This window comes from Cynocephalus volans, chromosome 7 (genome assembly GCF_027409185.1).
Source record: "Cynocephalus volans isolate mCynVol1 chromosome 7, mCynVol1.pri, whole genome shotgun sequence".
NCBI lineage: Eukaryota > Metazoa > Chordata > Mammalia > Dermoptera > Cynocephalidae > Cynocephalus > Cynocephalus volans.
The window spans coordinates 48,405,032-48,431,965 of NC_084466.1; the positions used below are offsets into that span (position 1 = coordinate 48,405,032).

The 26,934-nt window shown below is 33.7% G+C and overlaps 1 pseudogene; it reads right to left on the minus strand.

The window, feature by feature from the left end:
* Nucleotides 1-5,762: 5,762 nt before the first annotated feature.
* LOC134381626 (meprin A subunit beta-like) lies at nucleotides 5,763-9,031 on the minus strand (annotated as a pseudogene).
* Between the last annotated feature and the right edge of the window lie 17,903 nt (nucleotides 9,032-26,934).

The following is a 26,934-nucleotide window of genomic DNA, read 5'->3' on the forward strand; positions in this document are numbered from 1 at the left end:
CCTAATGAGAAACAGTGTTCAGCAACTTTTCATGTGCTTATTGATTAATTTGTGTACACTCCTTTGTGAAGTGTCCGCCCAAATTTTGCCCATTTAAAAAGAAACTGTGCTGTTTATTTTATTATTATTGATTTGTAAATCATTTATATATCCTTTCCACACATACCACACACACATATTTATATGTTCATATAGGCATATATTAAATATATTCTCTTGATCTGTAGCTTTCATTTGCATGTTCTTGATCATGATTTCTGATAAGTGAGTCTTAATGTTTCTGAAGTCCTGCTAATCATTTTTTTGGTTTTTCTTTTTTGATAAGTGCACGATGGGTAAGTGTTCAATCCATTCTGAAGTAGTTTATTTTTATTCTATGAAGTATGAGATGAGGTACATTAATTGTCTTTACATATGTTGTTTTTCTTAACAGATATCCAATTGTACTGACTCCTTTGTTAAAGAATTTTCATTTTCCATTGAATTGCATTGTTCCAATTCAACTGACCATATACATGTGTATCTTTTAAAAAATATTTTATTTTTATTTTCTATTTAGTTAATGTGTTTATTTTTCCAATAAAATTTATTGAAATATATTGATTTGACACATTTATGGGGTACAGAACTATATTTCAATACATGTATAAATTGTGTGCTGATCTATTCAGTGTAATTAGCCAGTTCATCATTGCAAAACTTAAACATATCTTCATGCATGTTTGAGCTCCTCTCTTCTAGTCATTTGGTTACATACAGCAAATCATTATTAATTATAGATTCCTGGGTTGACTGTACAACCATAGGGCTTATTTTTCTTATACAGCTGTAATTTTGTGTCCACTAACCAGCCCCTCACTGTCCCTCCTCCCCCCTCCCCTTTCCAACTTCTAGTAACCTCAGTTCTTCTCTCTTCTTTTAACAGTTCAATTTATTTTTAAAAAATTGCTTTGTTTTGTTCTCTTTTTTAGCTGCCACATATGGATGACAACATGCAGTATTTCTATTTCTGTGCTTGGCTTATTTCCCTTAATATAATTTTCTCCAAGCTCATCCATGTTGCTGCAAATGGCAGAATTTTGTTCTTTTTAATAGCTGTGTAATATTCCATTGTTTATACATTAAATCTTAACATTATTATACACTTGTAATATCCTAAAGTTTGAAATCAGTAGTCATTTTTTAGGCCTGTTGATATTTATTTTGTATTTGTAATTTTTGTTAAGATTTTGGTTAAAATTTTACCTGCACTTGAATTTAATATTTATATAACCACCCTAAAGCTATTTCTTCATGGAACAGGCAAGTTGTTCAAATAAAAATGTTTGTTTTGTTCTAAACTACCCTGTTCTAATTTGTATCATGATTTCCTTGAAATATAAAGTATTTCACAGAAGCAGTATATAGAGAGTTTTAAACAGATGTTTATGGAAAATATTATTGAACAGAATTGATTTCTATATAAGAAACCAACAATAAAGATCATATTTATTGGTACATTTATTCCCATATCTCTTATTTTGGATCAAATTTGCATTGGTTTAAAATGCTTTTCAATATAAAACGTACTATTTGCAGGTATTTTTCATGGAGAAAAGAACATTAAAAATGTGAAGTAACAGATTTTCTATCTTTGTATATATACAACAAATGTAATAATTGCCAATAGAAATGCAATTTTTAATCCTTTTAAGAACTACATGGGGCTTTTTAGACTCATTTCAGGACAGCATAATAATGACTTCCTGAATAAAATGTTCAGGGTAGAGGATTTAAAAATTATCTTCTATCAAGTCATCCAATACAAAACTTCCTTAAATGTTTTACAAAATTCTAGAAATATTACAAATGTTAATCTATTAATGTATTTTTTCATATTTAAAATCCCTATAAATGGTGGTATTAGATGTTATACATATTCAATAGATAATTTCCAGTAGGTTTTAGTAATCCACAGAACACTGCAGGAGAAGATAATAGACGTGGGGGCCAAACATAACATTAATGAACTTTCTATGCTTATTAGACACTTTGGGTAGATTTTTTTGCCTGGTGTGCAAAGGAGTAGAATTACAACCCTAATTGGTCTTAATTGGAGATGCATAATTAATTCTCCTCATGCTGTGCTAAAATCCAATGTCTGTTGTTTCAATTGGCCTCTAAATATAAAAGTGAAAAAATTGTACTATAGTGATAATGTTTATCAAGTTAAACTTTGAAGTATAAAATGCTTCTTGTAAAATAATCATGGCTATTTTATATTGTATAAAAGTCTTTTCCTTTCATGTAAGACTAAGAAATTAATATTTAAATTAAGTGTTGGAAGGATGATTATATAAACTCTGCTGATACAAATAATTAGTTTTAAAAGGCACTTATTATAAGGGCATAATACAGTACTATATAGCATAGTAAAAGCATAGCATAGTAATGTAAGTGGATAAAGTAAAATTGAGGATTGAGATTAAACTTTTGAAAAGGTACTAAAACAAATCTATATTAGAAAGATTTTTGAATGTAAATTGTGTGATTGGTAGTCAATCCTGAATAAATTCATAAGATAATAATTTGAATCCCATGTTCTGTTATTCCCTCAACAGACTAAATGATAAATATTTACATTACTGTCATAATTGTATGGCAGAATTTATAAATACAAAGAAGAAAGCATGATTATATAAAAGAAAAAGAAAAGCATGAAGTTCTAATCATAAAACTATTTTAATTTTATATTAAATCCATTTAAGCACATTTCCAAATCAATAAAGGAATTGACTATAATCAGATCACATTATGCTGTAATTCAGTCATTGAGTATGAGAGATTGTTAAGAGGCATGTCTTATGTATTATTAATTTGGGAGATCAATTTTCGAATGATCTTATCCTATAGATCAGTATCCTGATCTTATCCTATAGCCAGTGGTGCAATCAAAAGATGGGTATTGCTCTTTTTTTCCCCCCCCTGGAAGTTATTTATAATTAAAGTATTTATCTTTATCTTACAACAGTTATACATATATATCTCTAAAATAACCAGAATTATCTGTACTTTGCTTTTAGATCTTTTTGAGATTTAAAAGTACTTAAATTATTGAAGGAAAAAACGCAGTTTATTCTCCTACAGTGTATTGCCATCCATGTTGCATATATCCTGGGTTTTCTCACTTGACACAAAATGAAAGTCACCAGTAATTTAAAGGGTCGGGTGTTGCTTTTCCTCCCATGGATTTGTCATCTCTCTTCCCCTGGGTGACAGAGCCATGAAAAGGATTACTCAAAGCTCATCTCTTTTGAGCAGTGAGAGACCCCAAATGGGTTAATCTCCCAGAACCCTCAAGAGTGAGGCATTCCTTCCTTTGGGAAATTAACCATGAACTGGGGTTCTTGCCCCGCATTTATTCTCCAGACCAGGAAGTTACAGGAAAAGAACATAGGTGGGGTTTTTGCTAAGTGTAGTTTAACAGGTTTAACAAAGTGACATTCCATAATGCCATTTGCAGGTTAAGTCGATCCACCAACAAAAGCTTGGTCTTAGCAAACATTCTCTTTCCCTACACAACTTCCCAATATCTTTACATATCAATCAATAACTTGTCTGTCCTTGAGCCAGCAACCTTGCCGTGTTACAATTCTATATCTTACAACAGAGACTTTAAGCCTGGGGAAATTTTCCTATCTTTTGCAAGGTTAACATTTCTATATGTAATTTCAAAATGTTAGGCTAAGCCTGAAACTACAAGAAACTAGGCCCTGTGAAATATAGTTGCTTTATACTTTACTCCACATTTTAGAAGATTATTAGGTATGTTTAATAAATATAGAGGAATGTTTTTACTGATTCATTCAAAGAAGATATTTTAAATTTTTAACTATCCTCAATTCCTCACATATGGAAGAATGGTTTATTTTTTGCCTGAATTTCCTGTCTGAATAATTGCTTTAACTTATTGTTTAATCCAACAAGAGAAATTATTGATAATTATAAACTTTAGAATAAACATGTTCATGATTCTAATTTTTCTACTTGAAAATGGTTCACCCATATGGCTTATGATTAAATGTGATTAGAGAGATTAAATTCACTAAGATACAAAATGTACTGATGTGATTCCACAGATAATATTAAATAGTACTAGCATTAAAAGATGAGTGGTGATTCTCAATTAATGTTTCTATTGTACTAAATTAGAAAAAATAAGAATCTCTGAATATGAAAAAAATATTAAAAAGAAAATATGTGAGAAATAATTTGTAAGAGAGAATAAGTGAGATAAAAATAAGAAAGAGCCAATTTTTCACAATGTAAGGAAGAATGTCAGTTTTATTTACCACTATATACACAATATATCTCACTAATGACTTATTGATTAAATAGATGTATAATGGCTAAGAACTAAATCAAATCAATCTTTGAACTAGTAATTTTTTAATAAATATCAGTTTACTTGAACTTTTTAAGAAAGAATCAGTATCTCACTGACTGCTTATTTTTATTAAAATGTATGCAATTTTTCAAGCACTTTAAGGACATTAAATGTAGGTTGCATAGTGAGTGCCAAGAAAATAGTCCTTTTCTATTTTTACAAAAGACTTCAGAGCAATCTGGTTTTAAACCATATCCAACTACCATGACAGGTAATATTTGACCTTTTTGGCTCAGGAAAAAAACAGTTAACTGAACTTTTCAGCTAATGAATGAAATGGTGATGCACACCAAACCATAGAAGACATTTACTAGCAGTGACTTTAACTGGTATCTGCTTGAAGGCTCTATTAGACATGTACATTTTCATGAGTACAAACATATTAATATAAAGATTTATTTTCCCTGAGTGCATTAAAAAAACATATAGCTAAATCTACAGTAGACATTATAGACAAAAATAGAACATTTATGTTTGATTGGGTCTGATTCCTTTATATATATAAATATATTTTAAATATTTGTTTTACTAAAACCCATGACTAAAATCTTTTTTGATCTATTATAATTTTCAGATCATTTCTGTAGATGCTGTTTGCAATAACAGTTTTAAAACGGACATTTCTCCAATACAATCTTTAAATATTTATATATTGCTGTGTAGATATGAAGATAAAAACATAGTATCCAAAAGTTGTGGAATCACTCTGTAGTCATTTAGTTATAAGAAACATTAAAATCATTTTATTTTTAAAATTTATGTATGGGAAATTGACTATCATATTAAAATCCTAGAGTCAACAAACCGCTCAGCATTTCAGGAACATAAATGCTTATGTTTTTAAATTATAGTCGACATATTAAAAATTACACTAATGTAGGAAAAAACCTCCAGGTTTTGTTCCGTGAAAGTCATTTTTTTAAAGGATTTGATAAAAAATTATTTAATAACATGGTACAGTGTATTTAAAAAAAAATATTTGTACCTCTATTTATACCAGGAACTAATTCATACCTAATAATACCTGGATTAGTTATATGTGGGTATAACACAACAAATACATTGATGTTTTTTCAGCACCTGTGACATTTTAAAAATTTAACTGTTCTGTCTAAATAAGTTCAAACATAGCCAATTAATTTACTATTAACTGATACTAATTTTTGAGATTATAAGTCTTATTACATTAGTTTGAATTAAAAAATTAACACAATAGCAAAATAAAAGTTTTAGATCTTTTTTCTACTAATTTGAGTTTTATAAAATAATGACTTATAGTACATCCAGCTATTTACAGAGATCCATTTTTAGAAGAATGAGGTGGTTATACTATAGCTTAGGTGAAATCCGTAATGAAGAATATTTTTAATTTCATTTGCTTGCAATTTTGTTGAGTTAATCTTCCAAAAGCATGAAGATTTTCCAGAGACATATATGCTTTCTTTGAATTTGTCCCTTTATGATATATCTTCCTGGTACAATAGACACTGATGAGGTTGATAATCAGCATCAGGAAGAACACAGCAGCAGTGAAAGAAGTGGTGATGACAATGTGGCTCAGGTTGAGTCTCTCTTTTCACACCTTTCTTCCATGTACCATCTGTTTTCTCCTGATGGACACCAGCACTCAGCTTTGTCATCTCGAGCAGTGCAGATGCTTCCATTCTCACATGTGACTTTTGAGAACAGTTCATTGATGCCAGAGGTTGGGACTGACTGAATTTGTGGAGAATTGAGGTGAGATATGTCTTCCACTGTAAGTAGACTATAAACATCATTTCTATTCATACAGTCTCTGCTTCTCATCTTCTCATGAGTTATAAAGGCACTGGTTCCACAACCCATACATTTTCTAAACTGAGCTTCATTAGGGGAAAAAGCCACTGTTTTCACTTTGGAAGACCTGTCCTAAAAGAGGTTCTATTATTGGTGATAATAAATGGTATGTAGTTACACTCCACTGGTTGGGCATATGCTGTCAAGTATCAGGATTTTGATCCAAGAGTGTTCTTTTATTATATTGCCAAGGACACAGCCACTGTAATTGACCGTAACTGGCTCCAGAGATCAAGTGGAAATCAAATGGAAATATAAATATTCCTGCATTAGTCAAATGGCTTAGATTCAAGTAAACCTGAAAGCACAATCTTTAGAAGAATAAAATGGAGGGCTATGTAGACTTCCATTTGAGCTTCCAATGTAATGTGTGAAATTCCTTATATGCCAGATATGATGAGGCATATAAGGAGGTGTTTTCAGAAACACCATGTTTCTGAAAGATTAATGTCATCAGTAGACAGACCAACCAATGATGCACTGGAGTCTCAGCATTCTTCAAACACTACTCTAAATTTGTTGGTCACTTTCAATTTTACATAGTAACGTTGCCAACTCTTAATGGGTATTTCTTTTATTTCTTCCACAAGGCTTACACTACTACTCACATTGCCTGCAGAATACTCCATGATGTATATGCTCAGTTTGTTGGAGTGAGCAAGACTAAAGCCATGTTGGGACTTAAAACCACATGGGCTCTAAAAGAATTTAAAAGGACAGTTTTTTTCTTGGCATGAATTTCTCTGAGTTCTCTCTTTTCCATGGTTATTTGATGTTTTGAAACTTGAACATGGGGCAAGATGACATTATCTACATGAATGTAAAGTTGTTTTCCAGTCAGCCTGGAGCTGCAGACTTGCATGTACTATTCAGACCCTGTGAAACCAAGGAAGACATCAATAAATCTATGCTGATTCCACCCTTCTGGCAGGACCCTTGAGATAACAGCAAGGACAGGAACAGAAACCAGATGGAGCCTTGGCGAGACCCTGCACCTGGCTCCTTGCATGGAGCTCCTACAGTTCACATCCCCCTCCCTCCTGCTTTTCATTTCCCATGTTCCATTTTCTCAACCCCCTCTTTAACTGCCTCCCAGTAAATCTGAGTCTTTGAGATGGCTTTAGTCTTGGCAGGTCTCCTTCGGGTTTACCATAGAGATGAGTTAGCCTAACATTTCTCCTCAGGTCACTGATATTCCTGAATAAAAGGTGGCTTCCATTTTCATAACATTTGACTTTTGAGTAGTTTGCCTTTGAGACCTGTGCCTGGTAACAAGTTTGTCACTTTCACTTTTACTGTTATATAAATAAAATTACAGGCACTGAGATCCTCTTCTAGGGTACAATGTTCTACTTTCCAGCACTGCTGTGGTCACCATATTTACAAAGGTACCATTGAAATGCATGAAGAACCAGAATCCTTGTACTGGCCCATGTTAGAATGATTGTTCTCTGGCCCTTTGGGAACCTGTGAAATCCACCGAAAGTCAGCACTATGACCTGAACTTTGGATCGTACCATACATATTTTCTACTTCAAAATTACGAATCCATAAAACTAAAGGAAGAGGAGCAGTTTTACAATTGATTCACTGAAATTCATTTGCTGTCTGATCATATCTTCAAAATCTGAAATTCTTGTTACAATTGTTGGTTCTGTTTCATTTTAGAATGCAGTTTTGTTGTATTGCATTACCCAAATGAAATCATAGAGAACATTCAGGGAATCTGATACTTGGTCATCACAGGTGTTAAAATCAGGCTCTCTGCCTGACTGAATTCTGTCCCAAATTATCAAGACATAATCATCCCAATCAGAACATGACTACTCATGCCAGAATTCCAGTGCATGGAGGAATTCCTGTTGAACCATTGCTATCCTGTCACAGTTTGCCCCAGTGGAAAATTACTGCCTTCCTACATGTCTATTTCCTACTAAAGACCAGGAGCTGCTGCCCTTGATCACTGATATATAGTTAGTTTCTCCAGCCCAAGGCTTAAAGTCAATGCACGTTTTAAGCAGTAATGTTCAAATGCATTGAGGATAATTCCCTTGGCATTCATTTCCAAGCTAACTTCTAGAACATGTGGAATGGTATGAGGCCATGTATTTGTTTCTCCAATGATGGAATTTCTATCTTGCATCACATCAAGTCTGATGTCTCCCTCAAAAAGATCTAGTCCCAAATCTTCACTGATATTGAACATGTCCTGAGGAATTCCACGATCTATATTTTTGACAAGCTAGAAATCATGAGAAGAGCATCAAAGAGTAGAAACCAAGGCAGATACCATTAATCTATGTTGTAGCTTCTAGCTGAAAATTTCAAACCATGACATTCAAAGTAAAGATGACTTTTTAAATGGCAAACATCATAACTTATAGTTTTAATTTCAATAATCCATCTTGCAGTTCAGTTTGCTGCTGTAGTAATACCTCCAATCAAGGAGATAAAGTCCGGTATTCTTAATATAGTTCTGTGGAGTTAGTTAAGCTGTTTCTTTTTTTCCTGTGTCAACGTTCAACAGTTAAATGCCTGGTTGAGACCTCTAGGTTTCATCATTTGTATCCATCTCCAAAGAAGCCTTTATAAGCTCCATAATGGCATTTGGAGTCAGATCCCCGAATCTGTCTCTGCCTCTAGTTGCTGGTTGTATTAATTAACTTCTGCTGCTTACAACAGAACACCTAAACCCGGGCAATTTATAAAGAATAAAAATTTATTTCTTACAGTTTGGAGGCTGAGAATTCCAAGGCTCAGGAAGCACATCTTGTGAGGGCTTTCTTCTTGCTGGTGACTCTTCATAGTCATGCAGGGTGTCACATGGTGAAAATGGGCTGAGCAAGGGCAAGAGGGCTAAACTTCTCACTTGCTCTCCTTTAAAACCATCAGAACCATGCCCATTACTCCATGAATGGATTAATCCATTTATGAGGACACAGTCCTCACAATCTAATAACCTTTTAAAGGTCCCACCTTTTAAAAACTGTAATCAGATTTCACACCCTCTTAGCACTCTTACAGTGGAAGTCAAGCTTCAGTGAGTTTTCAGGAGACATTCAGTCCACAGCACTGGTCCACCTCTGATCTTCATTTCTCCACAAGCAATATCTTGAATGAGAAATCCAGTGTTTGAGATGCTTGGGCTTAAACACTGCTCTGAGATCCCATGATTGTGGGTGCTGACCAGTCCAAAATCTGCAGGGAAGGCCAGCAGGATTGAGGCCCAGGCAGGAGTTGATGTTGCAACCAGAGTATAAAGGCAGTTGGCTGGCAGAATTTCTTTTTGCTAGATCTTGATATAACATGGAATATAAAGAAATATATTATAATACTTAGATAGGCAAATATTTCAAAAACAAAATATGCATACACATGAAATCCTAACTACAAATAATAGTATTGATACGTTGAATTGAGCTTCATGAAAACAGGAACTGTTCATGAAAAGACACATAAGAGAATAAAGAGAAAAGTCAGAGTGTGAGAATACATTTACAATAAAAAAACTAAGAAGTTCTCATATGCAGAAAATATAACAAAAATTTGTTACAAGTGAGTAAGTTAAAAATACAGAATAAAATAATTTAAAAAACGACCAAAATGTTTGAATGGCCATTAACATAAGAAGATATCCTAACGTGCAAGAACCATATCAAAATCTCAACATATAGAAAAATAGGAGATAGTGCACTAATAACATGGGAATTACAGTAAACAAATCACAAGATGATATACTTAAACCTAACTATCCAGTAAAAATTAAATGTTCATGATTTAAACACTCAAATTAAGAGGCAGAGATTTTCAGATCAGATAAAAAAGCAAAGACTAACCATATGATGCCTACAAAAAATGCATCTTAATTATAAATATTAACAATCCCCTTAATGTGTCAAAATATAGTTCATTTCTAATTATTTTTAATCTGTATTTTTATCTGAAATTGCTCGTCTCTTTTGCCTTCCTCTGTCCTTACTCTTGACTAGTTTTGCCACAGGTTGATCTATCCTGTTTATATTTTTATGGAATCAAATTTAAAATTATGCTTAAACAATGTTAACTATTATTGTTAAATGTACTTATAATTTAGTTGTTTCCTTCTGTTTTATTGAGTTCTAACATTAATTTCATTCTTTCTTATTCTTCAGAAGAGATAAAAGAATTTCTCCCTGTTTCTCTGGGTCTTTTCAAATATTCTCATCTTTAAAGCTGTGCATCTCTTCCTAAGTAGTTCTTTCGCTGCACCTCACAGAATTTTTGACCTGTGTCATTTTTACTGTCTTCTGTTACCTGTATATAGAAATGGTCCTATCATTTACTTTTAATTCAAAGTTCACCTTGTGCATATTTGGTTGTCAAATACGTGGAATGTTAAGGTTATTTTATTTTTAATGTTAATTTTTAATTAATATTAATTTTATGATTAGGTCATTCTGCCAGAGAACTAGTCATATGAGGTTAATCTTTTAGAATACATTAACATTTATGCTGTGACCTAGTTTCATGGCTGGTAATAGGAACCAGAGAGTAGGGAATAATTCTGACTGAAACCCATGTATCCCCCTATTCATTTAGGGTTGGGAGAAGATGCCCTCATCAGGACTCCAGCATGGCCTAGCCTGCTTGCTACTTCTCAGCCTCTTGCTGGAAATAAGGAGATGATAGATTTCTCAGCATGTGATTTCAGGCCAAACTCCACTCAAAACTGAGTGAAAAATGAAAGGAGTACAATTAGAGAGATCTCCTTAAACTCATTCTTTGACTATAAAACCTTGCCCTATTGATCCTGGCCCTCACAGACTGGAATCAAGCATCATTCTATTTCCTTGGGAACATCTCAGTTTACTTAATCATGTTCTGGTATCTGTTGTCTTCTGTTAAAGCGATGGTTAGCTGGGGATTTTGCATGAGTTTTACTTGGCTGGCTCCCCATATGAGTAGCTAAGATGGAGTGGTCAGAAGTTCCTGTGGTGTTAGGGAACAGTCACTGAGTCTGATGTGATTTATATTTAGGAACTGGTTCACATATCATACTTATCAGTTTGTCCAGAGAAGTTAATGTGTCAGTGTGCCTAATTAGTCAGTGCTTCTGAGCATGTGAATGTATACAATTAACGTGTTTCTGGTGGTGAATATATTTTGCTAATATTTCTCTACAGTGTTCAGTTTCTACGTATCATCAGTGTATCTGGAACGGTCAGTCTGTTCAGGTCAGTTAGGATATTGATTATAGTTACAATTTTTGCATTTTCTTTTCAGCCTGGATTACATCTGATACTTGAAAATATGTCCTGAGAGTGGTCATAGCAGGTAGAAGGCTTCGGTGAAGATTTGGTGAATCTTCAGGAATTTGGATTCCTGTAGTCTCAGCTTCATATCTCTGGCTCAGAAAACTGCCTTCAAAAAGTCACCTCAGCCTCCTCAGAGATGAAATTTCAGAATAAACCCTAAGGAACACAGTGGCAAGTACCTCACCATCTATTTAGCCTCATTCTTCCTTGTATTATCCCCCTTAATCAGTCCTACAAGCTTTTGAGAGATCCTGACAGATAGTCTGTCAAATATTTGAACAATACTAGTCTACTTTCTCAGCTTCATGAGCCCAGGATTCCTCAGTGAGACAGCCTGGGTTGATGTGACTGAACGGAGGGTGCTGTTTACTAGCTGTGTGACCTTTGCCAAGTCACTTGATTTCTCAAAGTGTCTGTTTCCTGATCAATAAATTGAAATAATATTTTTCTTTGAGTTTTAATTATTATAAAGAACATTTCAAAAGCAAAAAAAAGCAAAACAAAACTTATTCATAATTCCAAAATCCATTTGTTCCATATTCTTTTCTTCATATGCCAATGTATTTTCTTTTTTTTTATTTATCAAGTTGATTTTCACGTCCCTTTACCAATTCCTCCTTAAAAATGAATGAGCTAATCTATCTAGAAAACTTAAATCACTTCCTTACAAAGAATAAGAAATTAATAAATGACAACTATTATCTGCTTGTAACAACCACGTTCACTTGAACTTTGGGAAGTCATACTTAAATTGTTATATACATTAAGAAAAAGCCACTAGGAGATTTAATTGCCTCTCTAAAATTTATTCATTTATTTATTTTTTATTGAAACATAGTTGACTGTACATATTTGTGGGGTGCAACATTGAAAATCAATACCTGTGTGGAATATGTGTTGTTCAAATCAGGATAATTAGTATATTAAACATTATACAATGCAATCAATTTTTGTAGCCCTTTACCAATTCTGATGGTTATCTATGTTTGGAAAGTAAGTTCTGATCAGTAGATTTAAAACAGCTTCTTCCTCCCTGAACAGTTCAGAGCAAGTTTTAGATTTACATTTTCTAGATTCTCTATATACCAATTTTAAAATTAAATGAATAAATTAAAAAAATTAAAGTAGTATTGATCTAAGTAGATGATAGCTTATCATATTTTAGACACATTTAGATACATTTAAGTTCCCCCAGATTTGGAAACCATTTGTGTCAAATCAGCTTTGTGGTAAGTGAACGTTAACTTTTGAACTAAATACTCTTGGATATTAATACTAGTTATGCAACTTACAAATTATGTGCTCAGGGTGAAGTAATTAAATCTCTCTAAACTTGAATTTTCTCATTTGTAAAGGTGAGATAATAATATCCATTTTATAAGGTTTTGGAAAAATTAAAATGAGTCAATGTGAAGAACAGATGTTGGGTGACCCCAATAATTCCTTTCTTTAGTGTTCATGCCTTTATATAATCCTCTTCCTTTGAGTGCTGGTGAAACCTATGATGTGCTTCTAACAGAGTATGGCAAAGGCGGTGGATGTCACCCTCTTGATTAGGATATGTTTTTTCAGGCTCAGTCTAATATAAATGATGTGAGAAATTCTCCTGCTAGCTTGAAGAAGTGAACAGCCATGCTGTAAACTCCCTATGGAGAGGGCCACTTGGAAGGTCTTGAAAAGCTGAGGACTACCTTCAGCCAACAATTAATAAAAAGCTGGGAATAATAAGTAATACTTAATAATAAGTAATAAGCAATAAGGAAATGACTGTTTCTAACAACTTAAGTGAACTTGAAAGTGGATTCTTCTCCAGTTGACCCTCCAGGCAAGAACACAGCCTATCTGACATCTTGACTGCAGCCTTGTGAGACTTTGAGCAGAAGACCCCTTTAAGCAGTGCCTAAACCCCTGACCATGGAAACCATAAGACAACAAAATGTATTGTTATAAGCTACTAAATTTGTGATGATTTGTTATGCAGTGTAGAAGAGGGATAGACGATTATGTACTTATACTCTATAATTATACTTATATGTGTGTATGTGCCCCCCCAAAATTATTACTACTAGTATTAATCAGTATTAATACCAATATTAAAGGTCTGACCTGAATAAGCATGACTGTAAATTATTAGAATTGAATGTTACTGATAATCTTAGCTACATAATATTAAGTATAGTATTGTTAAATTAGATTTATCATCAGAGAGTAAAATAAAATAATGTGTAATTATATGTACTGAATCCAAAATTCTCTATTGTGTTGATAGATTAATTCAATTTCCACCTTCACACCATATATACGTTTTTTTGTGGATTGGACCCAGTCTCTTTCTAACCTAAGTAAATACCCTCAAATATTCTTGTATCCAACAATGGGATCAAATATATATATATATATATTTCATATATATATATATATATATATATATATTTCATATATATATATATATATATATATATGAAATATATATAACTCTTCACAGTTCTTTTCCTGGGCACAGCAGTTGTGCTGTGCTACTCTCCTGTGATACTTATTTTTGTTATATCTTCAGTTACCATTCCACACTGAATTAAGCCACAGTTTGAGCTCTCAGTTTATGTGATGATGATGACGTTATTCTGCATATAATGGTCCCTTGTCTCTTTTTTTAGTCATCTGTTACTGATAGGATATGAATAATAAGATCATAAACATCCCTAATTAAGCCATAAGATATGACAGGTTGTGAATTGTGTTGTAATATTTCACACGTAGTGTGTTGCTAAGCATGAGGCTGGAGGCTCTGAGCCATCAGTGCACCTAAGCATGAATTAACGCTGTGCGATTCATGTCCTGCAGTGTCTGACTTTGACTGTGAAACAGTGAATTTGTTTAGGAATTAAATAAAGAACTTTGTTTTGTATTTCTCCTATTTTAATTTTATATGTGCAGGATAGACAATATGAATTGGTTTGGGGTTAAAAGATACTTCAAATAATTAAGATAAATTGTAGAATGCAATATTTTGACACCCAAGAGAAAGCTACTAAATTTACTTCCTCTATACACTTATAGAAAACTTTTCAATTGTTATTCCAGTGTAATCACTTTTGACAATGATTGGTAGTATTTTACGAAAATCGCTTTTTAAGCCTTTGATGGTAACTCTTGCCTGACATCCATCATAATGAAATACCGTTTGAATGATTGTTACTCAATGGTTACCTTAATACTCTAAGTGTAAGAGAAGTATAAGAAAGGAGGGTCATGGTTAACAAGAAACTCCATGGCAGCAAGTGATGTCTCGAATATGACACAGCTGGCATACTTCGTGCTATTTAGATAGTGCTTCTTATTATGTTTCTACCTTGAAATAAATATCTTTGAAGACAAAATAATAGTTAAAAATAGAGCTAATCATATTATTTTTCAAGTTACTAGGTACAATGTAAATACATATTGATGTGTAATATAAATTATAAAAAAATGATTAATTGTTAATTAGGAAATCAATGTCAGATCACTTAAATAAGTGAGCTTACATGGAAGTATGTTATCCCGATAAAACAAATGTTTCTTTATATTCTTTATTTAATCTTATCTTGCTTTTCCCAACAGCCTATTTTTACTATAGAATGACAGAAGATGCACCACAAACTGTCCTAGACTACAAAGGTAAGATACTATGATTTTTAACAACATAGGTTTTATGTCAATAAAACTGAGTTTGAATATTAGATTTGCAACATACTAATGTATGATTTTGAAGAACTCCTGAGTTTCTGTTAGCCTCAGTTTAATTCTGGGTTAAAAAAAAAAAAGAATACTGATACTTTATTTATGAGGTTACTATGACAATAAATACATATTTGAACCAGAATGTGTACCACATCAATAAGCAGTCAATGTTCATTGTTATTTTAATACTATCATTATTAACTCCATTGGGAGACAATGCTTCATTAAGTTTTTCATGTTTCTTCACGGTTTGGAACATAGTATTAAATGACAACCATCCCCTGCAACTTAGAGATAGTTATTTGGAGATACTTAGACTTATCTCCACTGGGGCCATTTGCTTACACTGTAAATGTCATAACCCTAGAGATGTTTTCCCTTGTACTCCAAAAGCATTTGCTCATATTTCAGGGTTTTAGCAACCTAGGAGCTTTTCCTTGCCCTTTTTGGAGAGAATTTTCTCCAGAGGGAATTAGGGGTAGATGTGCCCACCACCCTGTTTAAGCTCAAAGTCTCATAATTTGGGGATTTCTCTCCTACTATGCAAAATCTGCTGCATGTTCAGTTAAACTTATGGCTCTCATTGCATCACCATGTGTGGAACTGGGAGCATGAGGAATCAACACAAGATGTTTATACTCTTTATTTTAGAATGATTATTCCTGGATTCTAGAGCTGTAGTCACAGGTCAATAATTGTAAACTTGAGAAATACCTTTTAATCGCCTTTGTTCATAAATCCTATTACATGACCTTATTAACTATATTAACTAATTGATTGCTTAATTTCTTTCATACATTGAGACACAATATATTGCCTGTATGTTAGGAAACCACTGCAACAGACAGGTAAGAATGCCTCAATTAGAGCAATAACTTTAGACGTAGAAACAGAAAGAGCAATTTCATTTTAGTAGAAGTTAACAATTAATAATTAATTCTGTAGAGCTAATCGGTGATTAAATGTATATTATAAAATATAAACTAAATTTTAGCTTAGTGTTTTTCTTAAGGTTATTGTAGGGCCATTAACAAAAATAGTTGCTAAAAGGTAGCCCTTGGTTTGGATACATATATGCACACACACATATGTGTATCCAAATTGAGGGCTATACACATATTCACACATATGCACACACGTATATATGCATAATTTTATTCACTTTGATTCAGATGTGAGAGCACTCACGTGAAGCTATCAAGCAGACAGTTGGAAAATTATGTATTTGTGATTGTTATTATTCACATTTTATAGAATATAATGTTGAGTATCAAGAGGCTATGTTATTTGTCTCCGGTCACATGATCCATGAGTCATACATGAAACCAGCAATAGTTTCAAAGCTTCTGCTCTTAGCCCCATACTGTATCCTGACTCTAAAACTTAAATTTTCTGCCATAATGTTCTTGACTAGTCCCTATCAAAAATTAGCTACAGAGATAACATTCATCTAGTTGTCTAAGACTCAAAATATGAGCCTTTAACTCTTCAATAATTTTAGTATCATCCCTCCCCTCTTCATTTCCAGTTATAATGAAATAAAATAATACATCTGTGTTTCTCAATTGGACAATTACAATAGCATCTTTTTTACCAGTCTCCTCTTTGGACCCCTTATTTTAGTGACAATCAACATGTGGTCCACGGACTAATGACCAGTCCGGAAATTGTTTCTTACAGACCTGCTCTGAATATTTAAATTAAAAATATGAATTTTAAATTTTTTAGCAATTTGTTAGAGTAGTTTTTTGTCTATTGAATCTAATAAAATTTAAGGGCTTGTATTTTATGTGTCATGTCAATTTCATTTGGCTAGCAATTTACTTTTATTGCATTTTATAAAAGTAATGGCTTATGGTAAATTGGAAAAAAAATAAACACTGATTCTTCATTAACAATAGTTTGAGAAGCACTCTCAAGCAATTACACAGTAAAAAAGCAAATAATCCAATTAAAAAATGGGCAAAAAAGCTGAATAGACATTTTTCAAAGGAAGACATGCAAATGGCCAACAGGTACATGAAAAAATGCTCAACATCACTAGTCATCATGGAAATGCAAATTAAAACGACATTGAGATACCACCTCATCCCAGTTAGACTGGCTGTAATAAAAAAGACGGTGAGTAACAAATGCTGGCAAGGGTGTGGTAAAAAGGGAATTATCCTGCACTGTTGATGGGACTGTAAATTAGTACAACCACTCTGGAAAACAGTATAGAGAAAACAACTATAGATAGATCTTCCATACAATTCAGCAATCCCACTTCTGGGTATATACCCAGAGGAATGGAAATCATCATGTTGAAGGGATACCTGCACTCCCATGTTCATTGCAGCTCTATTCACAATAGCCAAGGTATGGAACCAACCTAAATGTCCATCAATGGATGACTGGATAAGGAAACTGTGGTATATATACATCATGGAATACTGACCTGCCATAAAAAAGAATGAAATTCTCCCATTTGCAACAACATGGATGAGCCTGGAGAAACTTATGTTGAGTGTAATAAACAAAGCATAAGGGGCAAAATACTATATGTGCTCACTTATAAGTGGGAGCTAAGAGAGAAAGAAGGAAAGAAAGACTTCAGTAGTGTATTGGACTTGTGAAGGGAGAGAACATAACTAGGGATACAAAGTAGAGTGGGAAGGGAAGGAGAGAGGTCAGGGATAATTGGGTGGAGGACACAGGGTATAATCGCAATTTGTGGTAATGGGCGTGCCGCCAGTATTGTTCTGGCCATGACAACTTGGGCATGAAGGCTGACAATCAGCTTTGTATCTCATGAATATTCCTAACCAATAAAAAAAAAAAACAGTCGTTTCAAAACCAGTGATCTATTACTGTACTTTTAAATCTGATACTCAGTTATTTACAAAAAGAAGTTTAATATTCCAAGAAATTCCTGATCTACTCTCTCTCTCTTTTATTTTCTATACTGATATTTTCTATCACTATCGATGAATTAGAATGTCATAACTAATAATTCTAACATTAAACTGCTCATAGTTTCCTATATATTAAATTATGAGACTAGATATCTAATTCCTAAATATATTATTAATAAAGTAATCTATATATAATATATTAATTATTACAATATAGAATTAGGAAGAAATTAGGAAGAAATATGAAACATAGCAATTTCTCTGAAAATGGAAATGATAACTAACAGTACTATTATTAATAATACAGAAAGGTGAGATAAACAAAATAGAATGAAATTTGTGCAACAACAAAATATTTAGTCTTAGTAAGGAAGATGAGTATTAATTCCTCCAACAAGAATAAAAGGATAATTAAAGTGAAGTTGCAAAAATGTTGCCAATACAGTGAAAGAAAATGGAGAACACACATATTGAATTGCCTCATATTTTGATTAAATATTAATGGAAAATAGTTGTACATACAAAAAGGCATAGATATTCAATATTGTTAGAGATAAACATAATTATGGCTTAGGTAATTTAAAGCTGCAGCTCTAAAATTTGTTTAGACATGCAAAGTAACACACAATGTGTGGTGTCATGTGCTACTGATTTATTGAGTTGTGTGCTTAGGAGAAGAACTGAGGTGAATGAAAACAAACCCTTCATTGATACATTTTTTTTCAGAAAAGGTATCAAGTTTCAGATAGAATAAAAATATTATAAGTACATTATAATAAAGGAACTTGGAGGAAGTTTCTTTACATGAACTTCACAAAACACATTCAAAGATGCTAGAAAAAGACATGGTAAGGTAAAGTTTAGCTAGGTGGGCTAGGCTGGCTTAAGAGGAGAATAGTGACAGCCTCATGGTAAGTAAAGTTATAGACTTGAGAGGGAGGGATGTTGCTTTGCGCTGCTTTGCCCCCCACGGATTTGTCACCCCACTTCCCCTGGGTGACAGAGATAGAAAGGATTACTCAAAGCCTATCTTTTCTGAGCAGTGAGAGGCCTCAGAGTGGTTAATCTCCCTCTGGAACCCTCAAGCAAGAGGCATCCCTTCCTTGGGAAATCAACACCAAATTGGGTTCTCTTCCTGCATTAATTTTCCAGACCAGGAAGTTACATGAAGAGAACAAATGCTGGGTTATAGTTTAACAATATAGGCTGGTAACTTTCAGTGAAACAAGCCAGATGACATTCCAGTAAGGCAATTAAGTGGTCCCATCAACAACAGTTTGATCTAAGCAAACATTCCTTCTTAACAGCAATTTCTCAGTATCTTTACGTAACAATCAGTAACTAGTCTGTCTTTGAGCCAGCAACCTGCTGTGCCACAATCCTTATCTTGCAACAGAGACTTATAGCCTGAGGAAAATTTCCTGTCCTTGCAAGGTCAATATTTGAAACTGCAAGGCTTTGGAAAACCAGACCAGGCCCTGTAAAGTACATATGCTTTTTAGTATATTCCACAGAGGGACAGTCTTAATTTTACTGACAGCATTAAGAATCCCTCCCCAAATGCCAGATTTTAATCCCAATTACTCCACTTACTAGCTGTGTGAACTTGGCAATCTATTTAAACATTGTGCATTGTGTTCTCATCTCATTAGCTTGTTATGAGAATTAAAATAATTCATATATGCTTAAAACAAGGCCTGACAAATCTCTCTCTGTGTGTGCATACATACATACAATGAGAGATTTGTCAGGCCTTCTTTTAAGCATATATGAATTATTTTAATTCTCATATAATATTTAATAATACAGACAGATATATATGTATACACATACACACACACATACACATATACATGTAGGTGTGTGTGCATGAGGGGTCTTAAAAAGTTCATGGAAAGAGTCATATTATTTTTAATTCTATTTTTCCATAAGCTTTTGAAGTACTGTGGCGAAAATAGAATAGTTTAGTCAGGCCCCCCTTGCCTCAGGTCCGGTTGGGAGTGGCGCAGCACATTCTTTGTAAACAAGTTGCGTGTGGGGGTAGAGTTAGTGTGCATGTGCAATCTTGTATCTTTTTAGTTTCATTGCTATTGTGTGTTCTTCAAAGTTTGTGGAGCAGTGACCCCGAACTACTGGTCAACAGAGAGCTTGCATCTAAAAATAAAGCATGTTTACTTTGCTAGCAGCCGTTCAAGTTTTTCTTTGGACTTTGCCAGTAGCAGTTGAGCAGAAGAGTTTCTCTTTGGACTGCCTAACTCTTAGATGTGTGTATGCTGAATAAAGACTATTCTTTTTTCAACCAAGGCTCCAATGACCTTTTTTTCCAGTTACCTAGCTTGTGGACCTGCGTGTGAAGGGTTTGTGACCCAGTGTGGGCAATGGGCTTGAGGGGTCTGTGAGTTCCAGTCCCAGCCCTAGCTCTTCAAGTACCCTCATATATTTGTATATCTATATCTACATATACTATTTTTTTGTTAAATTAATATAGTTTTTAAAGATTTCAGCTCATCCGTTGGATTTACTACTTGGCAAAACATTGTCAGAGTAGTAGTTTAGGGTGAACAACACAAGATTTTTAATTTCCTGGAAGCCAAGAAGGATTTTACATGCTCTTACTTCACTAATATACCAAGGCATCCTCAGTCCCCACTTCTGTAAGTCAATCACCAAGTATATATCACAGTGTGCAGATAACAGCTACTTGAAAATATGCTTGTCTTTTCTATAAATTAAATAGAAGGGGAGTAATTAAAAACTTTCTTAGGTGCCCATTCACAGTTCAAATAGCATGCTAATTCTCTAAAACTATCAACTAGTTTTCAGACGCCTGCTTTTACTAGCATCAATTACACCTTGTTACCGAAAATGAGAATAAATTGTGGTGTATTCATGCTATACCCTCTTTTCTATCACAAACAAAAATACCTTCCTATTTCAAGAACATTATTGTTTATTTTCTAGTACCAATAAAATAGTAAAAATGTTTAAACAATTCCACTTCCTTTAGATCACCAGATGGTACTTTTCATTAATACTAATCTTGCTGTGATTGTTAAAACAGTATAATTCTACCTAAGAAGGGTGAGTAGCAATGGCCAGATACAGTTTAGGAATGTACAGTTCCATAAGAGAAGACCAGGTTTTCCTGGGTATGTCTCACAAATCATGGCTTAATTCAATGGCAACCCAACAGTGAAACTGCAAAGATAAAAGTTGTACCGGTTTATTTTAGAAAAGCACATTCATTTCTCTTGTGCTTGGTTATTAAGCAAGATATAGAAAACTGTGGGCACAACAATAAAAACTGGAGAGTTGAACTGAAGCAGAGACCTTATACCACGGTTACACACATAAGCTGTAGACTAGCAGCATCAGTATCTCCTGGAAACTTGTCATAAATTATGACACTTACTAAAATTCAACGTCTCAGTCCCTACCCCAGGCCTACTGAACCAGAAACTTTGCAGGTCCCACAGTCTGTGGTTTATAATCTCTCCAGGTGATTCTAACAAGACTGGAATATTGAACCACCTACAGAGTTTTTAACAACATATTAAAAATTTAATGAGTGTGAAATTTTACACTTCCCGAATCAGATATGTTAAGAAGTATCTATCTTAAATCTCTTTAACGAAGTATAAATCTTGAAATCTGTTTTTTATTGATTGCAGGATAGTTATTGTTGCCCATTAAAAAAAAGATAAACTTGGTGTTTTTTTCATCTGGAACTGAGTTCCTTTTGACATAACTACTTGTGTAATTTCAGGTAGGCCTTAGATTTTTCTCCCGTCACCTTTATCTTGTATTTCTTTCTGGGGATTGTGGGATTACATATCTTCTTTACTTTGGAGTGAGAAGTCTCATCATATTCTCTGTCTGTGCTGACCCCTGAGTGGGCTTTACTTATATTTTAGTCTTCAAAGCTATGTACCTAACTCATTATTGATACCTTAGACCTCCCATGTCCTTAGGCAGACAGCTCCACTAACTCTACCTCCGCCTTAGGCTTATTCCAGAATACTTTGGGAGTTCTATTTAAACTAACCTATATTTTCGTTTCTTTAGAAGACATCAAAAGATTGGGGAAACCTTTACTGCATTGGAGTGTGCTGGAATATGCAGGCTGCCCTGGGGACAAGATCTACCTTATCAATTTCATCTACATTTTGACTCTTTCTTTCTGACGTGTTGAATGCAGGACTTCTCTAGGTACTTTGCACCTCTAGCTCCTAAGTGCTAAATGTTCTTTGTTATCACCAGTAATTTAGGGATTTAGCCCAAGGGATGGGACACTGGGCCCCTTCTCAAGAATCTAGCTAGTACAGACTCCCCAGATCATCCTCCTGTCAGCTCTTAGAATTTGGGAAGGGATAACTCTAAATAAAATTGGTTTGCATAACTGCCCTGTCCTTTGTCTATAGTATAAACTCTATGCACATGGTCCTTCAAGTTTTAATATTTAGCAGGTCTACTTTAAGCTCTTGGAATTGTTTCCATTATACCTTAACCATATACACCCTATTTTTAAAGTTTTTACTCTTAACAATCTCAGAATTTTGACATAGAAACTACTTTTTAAAATATGTACATAAATTAAACATATTTAGATTATGCATGTTGAACTTTGCCTTTAAAAATAGTATCTTCACAGTAGGCTTCAAAAATAATATTTAAAGAAAGTCCACTGGTTTTATTTATTCTAAGTATATTTATTCAACCCTTGAGACAAACATGCTACTTGCTTTGGAAAGGAAATGTCTAAAATCTCTATTTAAAATCTTTAAATTTTGCTTAAAGAAGTGAATAAAGAAGAAGCAGTCCTGGATTGATGACCAGAGAGTAATGACCAATACATTTACTTATTTAATTATTTAGCGCAATGCGTACTGATTTGCCCATACCATGTTCAATACTGGTTTTAGAAACTAGAAATAGAGCACAGATGAAAATTTAAAACCAAGTATTTTTACCCACATACAGTTTACAGTCTAACAAAACCTGATTTAAGGAATGTTCACCCTTTGTGGCATTAGGCAAGCCATTACTATTAGCTTTTAAAGATCTGGTTGCCAATTTGAAACATTTTGTTGATCCTGTTTGGTGAAGGCAGATCTCATTCTAAGACTTCGCTTTATATATTTTTTCTGTGTAGAAATATGTATATTAAATTAAAAAAAACAAGCCTTAGTTAATTTTACCTCTGTGACAAGATTGTATAGATATGCCATGATACGATCTGTGTGTAATTTACACATATATTTTGATTTAGGATAGGTAGCACATATAGCTCAGCATATAAAATCTACAATAATCTTATGGAAGAAGCTCTGATAATTTAGAACTAACTTTCAAGTTTTTCAATCTTAAAAAAAATATTGACATAAGAAGATAAAACCCTACTCATTGAATTATATCATCTTCATTAATGTGGAAGTATACATAATTTAAGAAATAATGTTGGAATGAGGTGATATCTCAAGTGGTTTTAATATACATTTCCCTGATGATTAGTGAGATGGAGAATAACAAATGCTGGAGAGAATATAGAGAGAAGGGAACGCTCCTGCACTGTTGGTGGGCCTGTAAATTAGTACAACCACTATGGGAAACAGTATGGAGGTTTTTCAAACAACTACAGATAGAACTACCATGCAATCCAGCAATCCCACTACTGGGTATATACCCAAAGGAATGGAAATCATCATGTCGAAGGGATACCTGCACTCTCGTATTCATAGCAGCTCTGTTTACAACAGCCAAGATTTGGAACCACCTAAATGTCCATTGATGGATGATTGGATAAGGAAAATGTGGTATATATACACCACGGAATACTACTCTGCCATAAAAAGGAATGAAATTCTGCCATTCCCAACAACATGGATGAGCCTGGAGAAACTAATTTTGAGTGGAATAAGCAAGGCACAGAGGGATAAATACCACATGTCCTCACTCATAATTGGGAGTTAAGAGAGAAAGAAAGAAGAAAAGAAAGACCACAGTGATACACTGGACTTGGAGAAGGAGAGAGCCTACCTAAGGATACAAAGTGGTGCGGGGGAAAGGGGGATGGGGAGGGAAGTCAGGGATTAATTGGGTGGGGGACACAGTATATAATCGCAATTTCTAGTAACGGGCATGCCACCAGTATTGTTCTGGCCTTGACATCTTGGGCAGGAGTGGTGACAATCAGCTTTGTACTCCATGAGTATTCATAATCATTCAAAAAAAAAAAAAGAAAGAATGCTGGAGAAAATACAGATTATATGTTTCCTTACTTTTGTATCATACAGAAATATAAATGGTATATTAAGTTATAAACTATTGTGATGTCTTTCTAAATATTTGGATCATAGCAAATACCAAGAAATATTAAATCCTAACATTAAAAATATTCTTATCTAAAGGGCCATTTCATTTTTTTAAAGATATGTTTTTCTATCTAGATACCATCATATTTTCATCTCCTATAAACAATAAGCTATTTGCTACTTTGAGAAATGTTATTTACTTTGAAAATAGCTCATATTCCATTCAATTTAGAAAAATAAATTGGCATTTATCTCATTGCAAAGTTTAAAGTGTTTGTTTTAATGACAAGCATTTGCTATGTTTCAAAGCCTAATTCAAAAGTGGGTTTTGAGAGGAGGGATAAAACATAAACTGTAAATTCTGCTAATGGTGCAAAGTAGTCAGAAGGAACAGGCTGAAAGAAAAGTCAATGTAGTAATCGATAAACTCAAGAAGGCTGAAATAGAGGATATGCAAGTCTCATGATTAGTAAGCAGACAACAATTTATAGCAGCAGCACTACACAGATATAATCTGTTTTCTAATATTTGGAAAAGGAACAAATCTGGGCCTGAACGGACGTTCAGACTCTCAATCAAATAGGCATATTATCAGAAAAATGTAATTAAATACATAATCATACTTTAGAAATGTGTTCAGGTGGGAGATGCTTTTTAAAGTCTTTATTGTTATGTCTATTATTTTAAAATATATGATATTTTATACCTAAATACTTCAAGGCATTGAGTACTTCAAAAAACTACTCTATGTGCTTAATTAAGATTTAAAATGAAGAACGACTGTTAAACATCCATTCTACAAAGCACCTCTGTTATTGCCACCATTTTCAACTTTACAGTTATAGACTATTCAGTATAGCAGAGAGCAAAAATTATTACAAGCTGAAAGACAAAAATGTGAAAGAAAATTTCTGATTAAATCCTATATGTATATTAAATTTATTTTCAAACTGATCAGCAACATGTAATTAAATATCATTTGCCCAGTGAATATATTTGAGTTGTGATAATGTATATCTGCAAACCTCAATGCAAAATAGGGAAAATTATAATAGTAAAGTCATAAAACCTAATTATATCTAAATTGCATGGCTTCATTTATGTATTTATTGCTATATTCTTTACTTTCTTTTCTTGCTCTTTCCCCACAAATCTATTCCTTTACTAAGGATTCAGAAAGGACTGGTAATGGAGGAATACTTAACCCTATAAATAAATATATTTCCTATGAATGTCAGTCCTGGTAGGAATTAGCAAAGAAGGAAATTCTGTTTCACATATTTCTCTTCTCTTACTTTTTAACACATCACCATTTAAATATTTTATTTCTCATAGAATCTTTCTCTTTGCTTCTTTTCCTAATCAAAATACATTTGGTGGAAATTGTATTTTTATCAGTCCTTTGTACATAAATGTATATTTGTCATAGTTTCATATAACAGCATACCACTTTGTTTAAAAAAACCAAAAAAATTATGCAGGGGCACACAGGTCAGAGATATTTCTGCGTGGAAGTTTCTTTATATTAGCAATCATTTACTCTATCAGTGCATAATTTCCTGGCTACAAATGTATTCTACATAGAGTAAAATCAGTGAGATATAATCAAAGGGTCTGTTATACTAGCAGACACTGTTTTGTCTGCCCAGCATTTGCGCCTCCCTGCTTTGTGGCTAATGAATGCTAATTTTATTGCAGTCTCTGCTGAATGCCACACAACTGCATAAATCTGAGGAAACTTCCACAGTCCCCTGCCGCTGACCTCCAGGGGTTGATGCAGATGGTTAAGCCAATTGGTGCATGGACAAGAATTAACCACATTGAAGGGAAGGACTCCGACTCCATGCTTGAGAAGAAAACGGTTTCACTTTCTTCCTCTGGATGTGAACGCAGCGTGTTGCTCCAGTTTCTCCACCTGACATCTTATGGCAAAGAAGGGAATTGTTTTAGAAGAAAAGTATGGAGTGATTAAAAGACCAGAGAGAGGGAAAGAAACTGGGTTGCTCTCCTTCCTAATGCAATATAGAATAATATACTATCTTATTGTTTACATTTTTAAAGTTTGAATTAGGGTTTCTGTTACTTACAGCCAACAGCATTTTTATTCTTGACGATGGCTCTCAAGATGCAAAGACTTTAAAATATCAGTTCTAAGTTAGCAACTTAGTTCCAAAAGTATACAGACTGATAATCTTCCAATATGATTTTCTCATAATTTTCCAACATGACTTTCTCATCAAAATACATTTGATATTTTATGTTCATCTGCATTTCTTCCAGTCATGTGGTATAGTGGTTACTGGGCACCTGCTTCATGGCAGGCAGAAGTATGAATACTACTTGAACTAAACCATTTAACAAGCAGGAGTGTTGACAACAGATGGTTGAGGAGATGCTCGTAGTCTCCTTACTTTACAGGCAGATGAGATGACCCCTAACAACAGAGTGATTAG